We start from the raw sequence: 14,195 nt of genomic DNA, 5'->3' as shown, positions 1-14,195 counted from the left end.
TACCAGGCTCCCCCATCCATGGGATTTTCCAGGCAAGAGTACTGGAGTGGGGTGCCATTGCCTTCTCCCTATATTAAGCCAGCAAAGGAGAAATCACATTATCTCTATAGATGCAGAAAAAGCATTTGATGAAAATGCAGTATTCATTGCTCATCAAAACTTGAAGATAACTTCCTTAACGTGGGAAAGCGTGTCCACACTAAGTGTGTAGCTGACACCGTGTGTGTGCTCTGTCACGTCAGGCGTGTCCGACTCTCTGTGGCCCCATGGACTGCAGCCTGCCAGGCTCCACTGTCCGTGGGATTCTCCAGGCAAGACCACTCGAGTGGGGTGCCGGGCCCTCCTCCGGGGTGTCTTCCTGACCCGGGGATCGCACCCAGGCTTCCTTTGTCTCCCGCACTGGAGAGCGGGTTTTTCACCGCTGGTGCCCCCTGGGAAGGCCAAGCTAGCATCATACTCAACAGCAAGAAGTGAAGACTTGAAGCTTAAGACTGGGCACAAGACAAGGATGCCCTCTCTCATCACCCTGACTCAACAAGGGAATGGAGCTCCTAACCAGGGCAGTAAGGCAAAATGAGGAGAGAACGGGTGCACAGATCAGGATAGAAGAATGGCCCGACAGGCAGAAAGTTCTGAAGGAATAGACCGAAAATCTGCTATAATTAATGCACGAGTTAACCGAGGCTGCAGAATGCAAGTTGATATACAAACGCTCATTTTATTTATGTTTTATTAAAGTACAGTTACTATGTTTCGACTTCCCTGGTGGCTCAGACGGAAAGCGTCTGTCTACAATGTGGGAGACCTGGGTTCAATCCCTGGGTCGGGAAGTTCCCTGGAGAAGGAAATGGCAACACACTCCAGTACTCTTGCCTAGAAAATTCCATGGGCGGAGGAGCCTGGTGTCCATGGGGTCGGAAAGAGTTGGACACGACTGAGCGACTTCACTTTCTTTTTCTTACTATGTTTCAGGTGTACACCAATGTAACTCGGTTATATATGCATATATCTATATAAATACACACATATATGTATATTCTTTTTCAGATTCTTTTCCATTATATGTTATTACAAGCTACAGAATTAAAACACAAATTTTATTTTTATATACTAGCAATAAACTGTTGAAACTTTGAATTAAAAAAATTGTACTGTTTGTACTGGCGGCTTCCCTAGTGGCTCAGATGGTAGAGAATCCGCCTGCAGTGCAGATTCCTGGATTGGGAAGATCCCCTGAAGAAGGAAACGGCTACCCTCCCCAGTGTTCTTACCTGGAGAATCCCATGGACAGGGGAGCCTGGCGGGCTACAGTCCGTGGGGTTGCACAGTCAGACACAGCGGAGCAACTAAGCACGCATTTACAGCAGCAGCAAAAATGTGAACTACATATGTATAAGTCTAACAAAATGCATGCAAAGTCAAAATGCCAGGACTATAATAAAACACCGATGAGATAAAGACCTAAGTGAAGTGAAGAGTTGCATTCATAATTAGAAGGTTCAATATTTATTAAGATGTTATCTCTCGCCAAATTAACTTTAAGTTCAACATGGTCTCAATCAAAATTCCTGTACATATCAAATACCTGATTCTAAAAGTCACATGAAAGTAAAGGCACTAGAATGGCTAAGATTTAGCCCAGAAAAATAAAGTTAGAAAAGTCACAGTATCCATTTTGACCTACGAAACCACAGGGATTAGGACAGTGTGGTGGTTTTTAAAATCGGAGTTTGGCTGCTTTACGATGCTGTGTCTCTGCTATACAGCAGACTGAGCCAGCCGCACGCACACACGCCCCCTCCCTGTCGGGCCTCCCCCCCACCCACGCCCACCATGCCGTCCTTCTGCGGGCATCGCTGAGCACTGAGCTGAGCTCCCCAGGCTACGCCACAGCCCCCGCTGGCCGTCTGTTTTACACCGGGATCTCCAGGACACAGGGATCAAACCCGCATCTCCGGTATGGGCAGGTGAGTTCTTTACCACTGAGCCGCCAGGGAGGCCCTGGACATTCTTCCCTTCTGGTCGGTGCGCCCTTTCCTTTAATAATTAAAGCAGATGTACAATGTGTGTTTGCTGGGCCACAAACAGGCTATTCCAGTTAGCATCAAGTTCAAGTTGACTTGGGGGGATATGCGTGTGTATAGCTGGTTCACTGTGCTGCACAGTGGAAATTAGCATCGTAAAGCAACTGCATGCCAATAAACATCAATTTTAAGACAAGTTAACTCGGGTAAAAGCCAGAATGACTTCCCAGCGCCTCAGTCCATGAGCGTTTCTTTTATTACGGGCTTCAGTGCACCAGGTTGCTATGGCGTCCAAAAGGCTCCCTGCTCCTTGGAGAGGGTCGGGGCCTGCCAGAAGGGAAAGACAGACACCCCACCGGCAGGCTGGAGTCTGGGGGCGTGTCCGCCTCCTGGGTGAGGTCAGGGTCCTGAGGACCTTCCTGCTGGGTTAGCCCCACCCCTCTCCCGGGGAGTGGGGGTGGGGAGACGCGGGCACCAGACACCTTCCCACTTCCAGGAGAGTTCTGAACCCACGATCGTCTGCCAGGAAAGCTGAAACAGTCAGTTTCTGTCCCTAAGCTGCAGGTCTCTGCCCCCTGCTTCCCCCGCCCAGGCCTGGGCTGTGGGGGGACGAGAGCCTGGTGGGGAAAGACATCAGATGGACCTGTGAGGGGGCAGGGATGGGAGCGTCAGATGGCAGGGCCCCTCTGCGTAGCAGGAGAGCTTGTGGGGGCAGAACGGAAGCCTCAGCTGGTCTCGAGCCCACCCCCCACATTAGAAGTGCAGTGACCTGCTCGGGGAGACGCGTCCCCAGCTGGGGCGCCGTCCGGAGCAGGGTGTCGGGTGTGGAAACCAGCACTGCTGCAGGAGGTAGGTTTGCGAGGGCGCGGCCAGCAGTGAACGGCCAGGCCCGGCCCTCAGCCTCCCGCGCAGCACCCTGCAGCTCCGCGCCCGGCCGATCTCCTCGGGAGGAAACTCACCCTGATTTGGAGGGCAGTTCTTTCATCCTGGTAGCTCAGCTGGTAAAGACTCCACCCGCAACGCGGGAGACCTGGGTTCGGGAGATCCCCTGGAGAAGGGAAAGGCTGCCCACTCCAGTATCCCTGCCTGGAGAATTCCATGGACTGTATAGTCCACGAGGTCACACAGAGTCAGACTCGACTGAGTGACTTTCACTTTCATCTTTGGAGCCGAGCCCCTGGGAAGGAGGGAGGGGGCCGGCGGGGATGTGAGGGACAGAGCCGCAGGGGAGCAGGGCCGGGGGCCTCCAGGTGGGCTTAAGGGGGCGTCATCTGGACCCTTTCCCCAGCAGCAGTGGCTGGCCGTGAGGCCTCTGCCTGCAGAGACCCTGGCTCCTGTGCTCAGGGCCCCCTCCCCCTCTGCAGGGGCACGCTGGGGCCAGCTGCCTGTCTCCCCGGGGGCCCCTGCCCAGTGACCCCTCTGCCGCCCTGCACCCGCTGCCTTGGCCCCTGTGGGGCGTGGTTTTGTCCTGCAGACCTTGACTTTGACCTTCAGCAGCAGCTCCCCAGGCCTCTGGCTTAGACCCCCCTCCCCTGGGAGCCTCCTCCACAGCCGGGTCCTGCTCTCTGCTCCAGCTCAGGCCTGTAGGCGAGGGCACTGCGCACCCCCAGGGCCCCCTGCCTGGCTCGGGCCTCCCCTCCGCATCCTCTGAGCCTCGCTCAGCCTGTCCCCTCGGCCTAGAGTGGCCGCCGGGCCCGCGGTGGCCTGACACATGCAGGGGCCCTGCTCCTTCAGGTCCTGAGGTCACGGCGGAGCGACCATGACCACAACCTGGGCCATCTGTCCTTGCAGCCCGGCTGGCATCCAGCAGAGTCACGGGCAGAGCGCCGGGCTTCCAGTCCCTCCGAACTGGGGAGCAGGGCCCAGCGACGTCCTCAGGCCAGGCGCTCGCCTGGACTCGAGTGGGGTGTGGAGAGGGGTTCACAGGGGACCCCACTTGCCTGGATCAGGCCCTCTCCTCCAAGTTCACCACGTGCCGGGGCCTTCCAGAAGCTGCCGAAGCCCCCAAGCAGCCATTTTGCTCAAGACAAACTCACTTCGAACTTCTAGCTTCCCTAGAAACTCAGGTCACATGCCCACACTCCAGGCAGAAGGTCCACGGTGGTAAGTCCCCTTCTCAGGAACCTTCAAGCTGCGAGCTTCCAGAGCCGCGGACGTCCATCCCGTCAGCCTCAGGCGCGAGCCAAGCGGCAACTCAACCTCCGTCTCCTGTTGCTGATGACCCTTCAGCTCCACTGTCCCCCCAACCCCTCCAGTCAGTAACGCTTCTTGCTGTTCACTCTGTGCCCGCTCCTGTGGGCCGGCTCCTGAGGGCCCGCTCCTGTGGGCCCGCTCCTGAGGGCCCGCTCCTGAGGGCCCGCTCCTGAGGGCCGGCTCCTGTGGGCCCGCTCCTGTGGGCCGGCTCCTGTGGGCCGGCTCCTGTGGGCCGGCTCCTGTGGGCCCGCTCCTGAGGGCCGGCTCCTGTGGGCCCCCTCCTGTGGGCCCGCTCCTGTGGGCCCGCTCCTGTGGGCCGGCTCCTGTGGGCCGGCTCCTGAGGGCCGGCTCCTGAGGGCCGGCTCCTGTGGGCCGGCTCCTGTGAGCCGGCTGTTGGTGCGTACGACTGCACTTTTCAAGGCACTGTGTGTACTGTGAGGTTGAACATGTTTTTGTTTGTTTTTTATGTATTATTTGTGTAGAGTATTATAAAGGGCTTCCCTGGTAGCTCAGCTGGTAAAGAATCTGCCCGCACTGCGGAGACCTGCATTGCATCCCTGGGTTGGCAAGGTCCCCTGGAGAAGGAAGGGCAATCCACTCCAGTGCTCTGGCTGAGAGTCCCCTGGACTGTCTGGTGTGTATATAGATAGCCTGTATGCTCATGTAAAGAGTATGATAAGCCTGTCACAGTTACAAAACTACGTAGCCATTGTGTGGACGTACAGACGTGCTCCCGGAATGGAACCTGTTCGCGTGTAGGGGACTTACTCTGTGAGGTGAGGTGGGTCTGTCTCTGCAGGCTCAGCTTCCAAGGTGCCCTGTGCAGCCCTGCGAGGGCGGCCCCTGCTCCCTGTGTGGGGCCCCTGACCCAGCACACTGCCACCCTCCCGAGGGAGCTGGTGCCTGGGAACCCTCCCCCGGGTGGACACCAGCACAGGCGCCCTCCAGGAGCTGCCCGGTGGAGCCAGGGGCCCCGGCTGAGTCACGGAGACATGGCGGCTTTGGGGAGCAGCACCCGGAGTGGCTGAGGGGGGCCGGGTGTCCCCGGAGGACGCTCGACTGAGGGGCGGGCCGGAGAGGCGCTGCGGGGGGCGCAGGTGTGAGGCTCCCACGGCCCCTCCCCGCCCGACACGTCAGCTCAGGCCCTGCCGGCCCGCCCTCCCGGAGCCTCCAGGCCGATGGCTGGTCTCAACGTGTCCCTCTGCTTCTTCCTGGCCACCTTCGCCCTCTGCCAGGCGGTCAGGAGGGCGGCCAAGGCCCTGCTCCCCGGGGGCACCTATGCCCACTTTGCCCGGGAGGCAGCGGGCACGGCCCAGCTGGGGGCCTGCTGCCTGGAGATGCGGATGCTGGTGGAGCTCGGACCCTGGGCGCTGGGCCTCGGCCCCGACCTGCTGCTGACCTTGGTCTTCCTGCTGCTCCTCCCTCGGGTGTAGGGTGTGCAGAGAAAGGCTGGGGAGCCAAGTCCACGCAGGGGTGAGAGGTTGGGAGACACTCCTGTCTGGCTGCTGCGTGACCCCTGACCTCTGACCTGGGCTGGGCAGCCGCCTCCCCGTGTCCCAGTTGGCACAGGGGGTGGAGCCGGGCCCCCCAGGTGGGTGGGCGGGTCCAGTGGGGAGGTGGCGCAGGCGGCCAGGGCTGACGTCTGCACTTCTCCGCAGCTGGGCCCCTGACGTCCGCCTTCCTGAACCCCACACTGGCCGCCTCGGTCACCTTCCGCTGCTCGGGACACAGCTTGCCGGAGTACCTCCAGGTGTACTGGCTGGGCCCCGTGACAGGTGAGGGGCTGGGGGTCCTGGGGGCGGGGGCAGGCCAGCCCGGGCTGTCCTCTGGAACAGGGGTGGCCCACAGGGCGTCCAGCTTGCTGGCCGGGGTCGAGGCAGGGGCTGCTCCCAGGGCCTTCCCCAGGGTACCCGGGGCGGGGCAGGGGGGGGGTCCTCTCAGGGAAGCTGGAGACGAGGGGATTTGGAATAGTGCGTTTTGGCCCCAACCCACGGGGGCGCCGGCTGGACGGGCTGGGGCTGTCCTTCGGAGCTCTCGGCCGCCGGCCCGGGAACCACAGTGACACGAAGGCTGGGGCAGCAGGCCACTCACCTGTCCCCAGGTGGGCGCGGGAAGCCGGGCGCAGGGCCTTTCTGGGGCCGCGGCCTCCTCCCCGCCCCTCCAGGCGTCGGGGGCCTGCGGGCACATCGGTCCCATCCCAGCCCATCCTCCCTGTCCGCCACGTGTCCCCTGAGAAGGACAGCAGTCACGCGGGGTTGGGGTCCATTCTGCTCCAGGGACACCTTGTCTCAATGTAACTTCTCACACCTGCCGAAGGTGAAGCCCCGCTGCGAGGTCAGGGAATGACCTGGATCCGGGGGACACCGCTCCAGCCTTTGACCCCTGAGCTGCCATGGCGACACTGGAGCCCTCAGGACCCCCTTGGGAGCCGCGAGGGGCGGAGGCGGGGGGGCCAGGACCCATGTGCATGCGCCGGGTTGGTTCAGGCAAGGGGGCCTCCCGCCCTCGGGGGACGAGAGGCGGCCAGGTGGGGGTCCAGGGTCCTCCACTCTGGAAGCTCCGGGCAAAACCTAGGGGTGAGGGTTCGGCCAGGACTCACCCCCGACCCCCGGCCCCCTCGGCCCCACCTCCATGCTCACCACCCCGAGGATGACACGCCAGCATCAGGAGATGGCCCCGGGAGGAAGAGGCACTTGTGCCCGGAACACGGGGCCCAGAGCATGGTCTGCAAGTGCGCACGGTTCCCGGTCCCCACTGACCTCCGGAAGGTCGGCCCGCATGGGAGCGGACGCTGGCAGGAGCCAGGCCAGGGCGAGACCTGGCCCCGTCTGCAGGCCCCTGTCGGCGGAGGGTGTGGGGCGTGGCGTCCGGCGGTCTCGGGCCCGGGGAGCCCCGGCCTCCGTGTGACCCTCGCTCTCCCGCAGGCATGCTCCTGGCCGTCCTGCTGTATCACGGCCGCCTCCCTCGCCTTTTCCAGAGGAACCTGCTCTACAGTCAGAAGAGCAAGTACCGGGTCCCCAGAGGGAGGCCTGTCCCGGGGCCTGGAGGCAGCCAGACGCCTAAAGAGGGGAGCAGAGGATGGGGCCCCCCGTAGTTGGGGGGCAGCCACTGAGTTCCAGCCACGCCGGCTCCGACCCCGTGAGCAGGGAGCTAGGGCCCGACTGTGACCAGACCCGGGGGCTCCCTGAGCTGAGGGCAGGGGGCGGACCTCCAGCCCCTTCTCCCCAGAAACCACATGTCAATAAACTGTCCGTAAGGCCTGCCGTGTCCCTGGGCCTGGCAGGCTGGTGAAGGGCAGGCAGGGGGAGGCAGGGGGTCTCTGGGGCCTCTTCTCTACAGTTGTTCAGTTGCTCAGTCGCGTCCGACTCTCTTGACCCCATGGACTGCAGCATGCCAGGCCTCCCTGTCCATCACCAGCTTCCAGAGTCCACTCAAGCTCATTGAGTGGATGTCCATTGAGTTGGTGATGCCGTCGAACCCCTCCCCCTGTCGTCCCCTTCTCCTCCCGCCTTTGGTCTTTCCCAACCGAAATCAAAGGTAAGACCGAGGAGGAGAGGCCACGGTCCAGGGTGAGCACAGCCGGCCTTGAGGAGACCACGGGTGGGCTGTCCCAGTGCTGGCGACTGGCCGGCCTGGATGCAGCCCAGCGGCTCCCGTGCCGAGGCCTGCTGGGGACGGCCAGGGCGGTGGCTGGAGCCCGCAGCTGCAGGGCCACAGGGCACCCAGCCCCACCATCCCCCTGCACGCTGCCGTCCTGAAGGCCCTCGTGGCCAGGCACCCACAGCAGGGCCGTCACTGCAGACCCCGGGCTCCCCCAGGCTCGGAGGAGCCCCCAGCCATTTTCTCCCCAAAGACTGGAGCTCACCTGGAATCTCCCACCCCCAGAGAACACAGCCCCTCAGCTGGTGGTTCCTGCAGCCCTGTCCCCAGGGGGTCAGCACTGGGAGGATGGTCACTGCAGCAGCCACAGGGGTGAGAGGCTGTCACCCTGGGCGAAGAGAGGGGTCCTCACTGGCAGCACCAGGACCGGTGGGGGGCAGCCACTCAGCTGTCCCCACAGACAGGCCCCACAGCCCCTGCACGAGGGCTTCCAGGACAGGGACCCCGGGCGCTCGGGCTGTGAGCTGTTCGGTGAGTTAGTTCAGGAAAAGCGCCAACGTGGGCGCTGCAATACACGATAGCAGCGGGTCGTTAGAATTATTCCAGGAGCTTGGAGTCCCTGTTCTGTAATATGTCAACATTGCAAAGCACAGCCCACAGGTTTGGGAACAAAAATTAAATTTAAGGAAATTACACAGAAAAGAGGCTTTGATGAAGCCGTTACTACATGGACGGCAACTTAAAATTAACTTTTCAGTAAAATTGAAGATACAGTGACAAGAGTGTGCAGAGAGCTACTTGAAATGACGTGCGAACCAGGAGCCAGCTTCTTGATTCACACTCCGAACAGTCCCAGCAACGGGTCCATCAGCAGAAAGGTCCTTCTCGAAGTTGAAAATCGTCAGGAATGATTGCAATCCTACATTTGTCCAGAGTGACTGATACTGCTTTCAGCTTGATTGATGGAAGATGAAGTTGTCAAATGTATACATTTTAATTAGCTAATTAATAAATTTGCAGAAAAGGGAGACAGGAAAATTGGACAATCAATCAAAATCTCTTGTGAGTGAAGTGCAGTGAGTCCCCTATACGCAAGCAGGTTCTAAGAGTGTGTCCATAAGCCCCACAAAGCCAGCCTGGGCACACAGCTGGCCCCGGCTGCTGCACGGCGCTGTGCTGTAGCAGGGCTTCCCTGGGGCTCAGATGGTGAAGAGTCTGCCCGTCACCTGGCTGCAGGTGAGAGGGGCCACCCTCTGCTGAGGCCCCAGGGGCGGCCCTGGGACCGTCTCTGCACCCCTTTCTCTCCCGCCCCCTGTGCTGGTCTGAGCGGTCCATTCTGAAGGCAGGGAGTGACCAGGCTGGTGCTGGGAGGGGCTCTTGGACGGCTCTGGTGGGCGGGGCCTCCCTGGTTCCACCTGTGGCTTCCTGGGCTGCAGATGCCACGGCCCTGCATCCAGGCCGGCTCTAGAAGGGGCTCTCATCTCTGGACCGCTGCCCCCTCCCTCGCCCCGGCCCACCCCCACCCGTCCTGGCTGCCACGGTGGAGGGGTCCTCTGGAGAGAAGTCTGCGTCTGCAGAGAGGACCCCGGAGCAGCCCCACCCCAGCAGCGCTGCAGCCCCCAGAGCTGGCTCCTCTGGCACTGCTAGGAGAAACGGCTGCTTCTGGAGCTGGGGCTGGAGAGGCTCAGGGTGAGCCTGGAGCATCTGCCTCCCTGCCCTCCCCCAAAACACACCCACACTGGCAGGAGTGTGTCAGAAAGACAGCGACCCAGAGAACAAGGTTCCTCAATGGCCAAGACTGGGACTGGCTGGGCAGCATTAGCAGCAAACTCCTCACAGAAAACAAGCGTCAGGTCACCGTAGGCGAAAGGTCTGGGTTTGGGATGAATGTACTCACACTACTTGTACATAAAAGAGACAACGGCAAGGACCTCCCGCAGCGCACGGGGAGCTCTACTCCGCTTTCTGAGAAGAGGCTGAGAAGGAACAGGTGTGTGTGTGTAGCCGAGGGCTTGCATCTCCCACTGGACCCACAAAGCCAAGGCCAGAGTCGGCGTCCGCTCCTGGCAGGACCCATTTGTACTCTATGGGGCTACGGGGCATCAGTCTGACTTGTCAGCCTTGTGGGGTCCTCCCCTGGGGAGCCTGCCCCCAGCTGTCCAGGTGCAGGAGGCCGTGTCTGGAATCAGCCTATCTCTGCGTGGCTGCAGAGCCCCCATGCCCACACATGCTGAGAGCCCGGGGTCACCTTACCCTCAGAGCCCCCATGCCCACTCATGCTGAGAGCCCGGAGGGCCACCTTAGGCAAGAGCACCAGGATAGCCATTTGCTGATTCCAGTCACCTCTGATCCTGGAAGGGGCACTTCTGATGGGTGCTGGAATGTCCTAGCTTAACACAGCTCTTGAATCTCCATAGCGATCTGCGTGGGCCCTAACACCAGTTTCCCGGTGCCCATCTGCATGACTGTATGACCAGGCTGCTGGCCACCACACACGAGTCAGTAAAACCCAACGTAGAGGCGACAGCGTGTACTGGCCGTGAGCCAATTCGCTTTCCCTTCTTTGACCAGACGGGGACCATGCTAGAGGATGCTGTCCGTTCCCCTCGACTGACGGAAACCCAGCAGGCCCTGTGGTCTGAGAGCTGCTCGTGGGCACTGCTCACATGGCAGTGGTGTCTGGCAGCTCCTCAGGGGGTCCCAAGGCCACTGCAGGGGGGACAATGCTCCCTGTTCATGGACGTTCCCTGGGAGCACACACCTGTCCTGTTCGTGGACATAGCTGAGAGAACGCACCTGTCCTGTTCATGGACATCCCTGGGAGAACGCACCTGTATTAACAGGTAAATAAAATTCCCATCTCATTCAGGAACTCTTCCGGTCACTGACCTCCCCACTGGCAGGTCTGTGGCATCACATGGGATGTTCCGTAATTACTCTGTGTCCCTGGGTCAGGGAGGGGTCTCTGTCACACCTGATGCTGGCTAGTGGGCCAGCTGTGTCCATGGGAAATGTTCCGGTCCAGCACCCCAGTGGTGACTGCTGGGGGACGCTCACTGACCCCCGCCCTAAGGTTCCTCCTGGGCTCGACACAAGGTAGTTCCTATCACTTTCTAATTCACTTTATCCTTCCTACGCTCCAGCCTCTAACGGGACATAGTGAACCTGGAGATCCCATCCTATATGCCTTCATATTAATAACGTCTGGGGGCTGGACCACCTGACCGACCCCCATTTGGAATGTTCCATCAACGGCGGCCAAAGGGTGGGTTTTCAGGCCTCCTGTTGTACAGGATTAGGTAGGGGACATGCCCCAGTCACACACAGAATGTCTTCCCAGAATACTTTCAGCTACAGCAGGTGCAAACACTGCCCGTGTTCAAACTTGACAATTTTCATCCAAACTTTCACCCCAGTCTCATCAGCTCTTGCCTTCCTGTCCCCTCTAGTCTAACGCTCACTTCTGTTGGGTGTCACCCACAGCTGTTGGGACTGCAGGGCACAGGGCTTCCAGTCAAGGAGTCCTGGAAGTGGCTCATCTCTGAGGTGACACCCCCACACCAGGCTTCTGAAGATTCAGGGCCAAGACACATGCTTTTCTCCACTAAGAGTTTTGAGTTTCTCTTGGGAGGTAAGTGCTTCAATATTATTCCATTTGTGGGAAGAGTAATTACAGTATCTTGTTGCAAACAAAGGTAATAAAATAATGCAGACCCACAGCAAGGATTCTGTCTTCTAAAATCATTTTGGTGTTTTTCTCTTTCGGTTTTATTGCTATCATTTAAGTGATCAAACGACATCTCAAATGCAGACCTGATAGAATTATAATTCTTAGGATAACGAAAGAGGAGAATGAAAAAGCTGGCTTAAAATTCAACATTCAGAAAATTAAGATCATGGCATCCGGTATCATCACTTCATGGCAAATAGATGGGGAAACAGTGGAAACAGCTCCAAAATTTCCTGGGCTCCAAAATCACTGCAGATGGTGACTGCAGCCATGAAATTAAAAGACACTTGTTCCTTGGAAGAAAATCTTTTGCAAACCTAGACAGTGTATTACAAAGTAGAGACATCACTTTGCCAACAAAGGTTCGTCTAGTCAAAGCTGTGGTTTTTTGAGTAGTCACATACGGATGTGAGAGTTGGACCATAAAGAAAGCTGAGTGCCGAAGAATTGATGCTTTGGGACCGTGGTGCTGGAGAGGTTCGCCAGTATTGGCAGAGACGTTCTTTGCCACTAGTGCCGCATGGGAAACCCACTGGCAGTGATATTAGGTCACAAATAGAGGGACCAAGGCCAGCAGTGTCTGGACCCACAGGGCCATGCAGCAAGTCCAGGGAACGAGATAGGAGGAGCGCTGAAAGCCGCTGCTGAGTCGTTCAGGGGAAGAGTGCAGGCAGGACAGGCCCTTCCCTATCCTCTGCTCTGGCAGCAGTTGGGGGTGGGGGGCCGGTCCTCGGAATTTCATGTCTGAGAAGGAGTACCTGAGGAAGGCCACCCTGACCCCCCTCACTCCCAGCCAGAGAGTCACTCTCAGGAGTTTCGGCCATCCCCCAAATGTGGGGATACAGCTCAGGCCCTGCCAGGGATGGGGCAGCTCCCCAGCCTCTGGGCCCCTGTGGTCTGCAGGGGTGGGGATCTGGCTGGGAAGTAAGGCCAGACTCCGAGGGTATGGGTTCAATACTCGAATGAGCCTGGGGCTCACCTCTACCCAGTGTCAGGGGTCACCCTGAACCAGAGGATCCCAGGATACAGGTGGAACTCTGCGGCCCGGGAGGGAGCCACCTGAATCCGCACTCGGGCAGCCGGAACACAGGACCACTCTCTAGACTACGGGACAGTGGGCGATTGTTCACAGAGGTCGGTGCCTGCAGGCCCTGGCACACTGGGCCAGAGCAGGGAGGGGTCCAGAGGCCACAGCAGGGAGGGGACAGGGCCGCTGAGGGGTGACAGTCAGAGGCGGTGGGAGAGGAGAGGCCAGACAGGCACTCCTGCTCCTGGGAGGGCAGGTGCCCAGGTCTCAGGTTTGTTTCTCTTGAGGGGCACGTCTCTGGAGAAGCCAGGGAGGGGCAGCTCACTATCAGAGTCGTCCTCACGCGGATGCTTAGAAGCCCCTCACGGACGCCAGCACCGGTGATGCCGACTAGGTCCTGGGTACACGCTGGGCGATCACCTCAGTCAGCTCCCTTGCTGTGCTCACAGTGTCTATGTCCAAACTTCCAAAGTTGGAAGCCTAACCTAGCCCAGCTGGATGTGATGGTCTCAGGAGGTGATGAGGTCATGAGGGTGGAGCCCTCCAGAATGGGGTTGGCACCCTTGGGAAAGAGAAGCCAGGGGTCTCCTGCACCCCTTCCACCAGGGAGGACCCAGCAGCAGACAATGGTCTGTGAACCACGAAGCGGCCGTGCTGGCACCTGGACCAGGAGGGTGCCCGGAGGTCCACTTCCAGCCTTGGGACCTGCTGTTTGGAAGCCACCCCACAGTGGTGTTCTAACAGTCCCCCTCCCAGACAGGGGCAGTCCTGCACCCAGGACCCGGGCAGGTGGGACGACCCCCCGACCTGAGCTGCCCGTGGGCCCTGGCTGGGTCTCTGCCGAGCAGGCTACTTTCACCCTGTGGTCTGGGTCACAGTGAGATTTCACATTCCCTCCGTAAATTAACTGAAACTTCAATCACAGCTGGACACGCTGCGATGAGAGGCAGGTGTGCTGGGAGGCAAAGCCCAGGCCTCTGCCCCCTCCTTGCTAGTGCGGGGCCGCCCCCTTTTTCTGGAGCCTGAAAGTCTTTGGGGAGGGGAGGGTGGGACCAGTCAACCCCAGCCCCACCGAGTGAGAACCTCCCGGGAAAGAAGTTCTGGGGTGGGGCATAAGGGGCGGAGTCTATTCCTTGGTGCAGCCTAAGGGGCGGGGCCTGTTCATGGGCGGGGCCTGGCCAGAAGGGCGGGGCCTAGAGAGCAGAGGTGGGGTGAAGTGGGAGGCTCCCGCTGCCTGGCCTTGCGCCTCCACACCGAGGCTCTGACCTCGCCCACCCTCTAGGGCTGGCCTGTCTAGCCTGTCCCTGCCACATGCTGGACACCGGGCCGGGCCCAGCAAGCTGAGCAGTGCCGAGCACAGTGACTCCGGCTCCACCCCAGTGTGCGAGGCGCAGTGTGCGAGGTGGGGCCATGGTCGGGGGTGTCCTTGAGACAGGACACAGCGTGACCGCTCAGGCAGTCCGCCCCCTGTTCTCCAGAGAGCACCCTCCTGGTTACAGGGTCACAGCTACATCCGCCTCCTTGCTGCTGGCTCTCCCTGCTTCCTTCTGGCCCTCACACCCCTCCACACTGGAACCCGGGCACCCTCTCTGTTGGAGGCCCTCTTGCTTCCTCCTTAGCC

The sequence above is a fragment of the Capricornis sumatraensis genome, chromosome 2 (genome assembly GCF_032405125.1).
Source record: "Capricornis sumatraensis isolate serow.1 chromosome 2, serow.2, whole genome shotgun sequence".
NCBI lineage: Eukaryota > Metazoa > Chordata > Mammalia > Artiodactyla > Bovidae > Capricornis > Capricornis sumatraensis.
Note: the sequence above shows the minus strand (reverse complement) of the source record.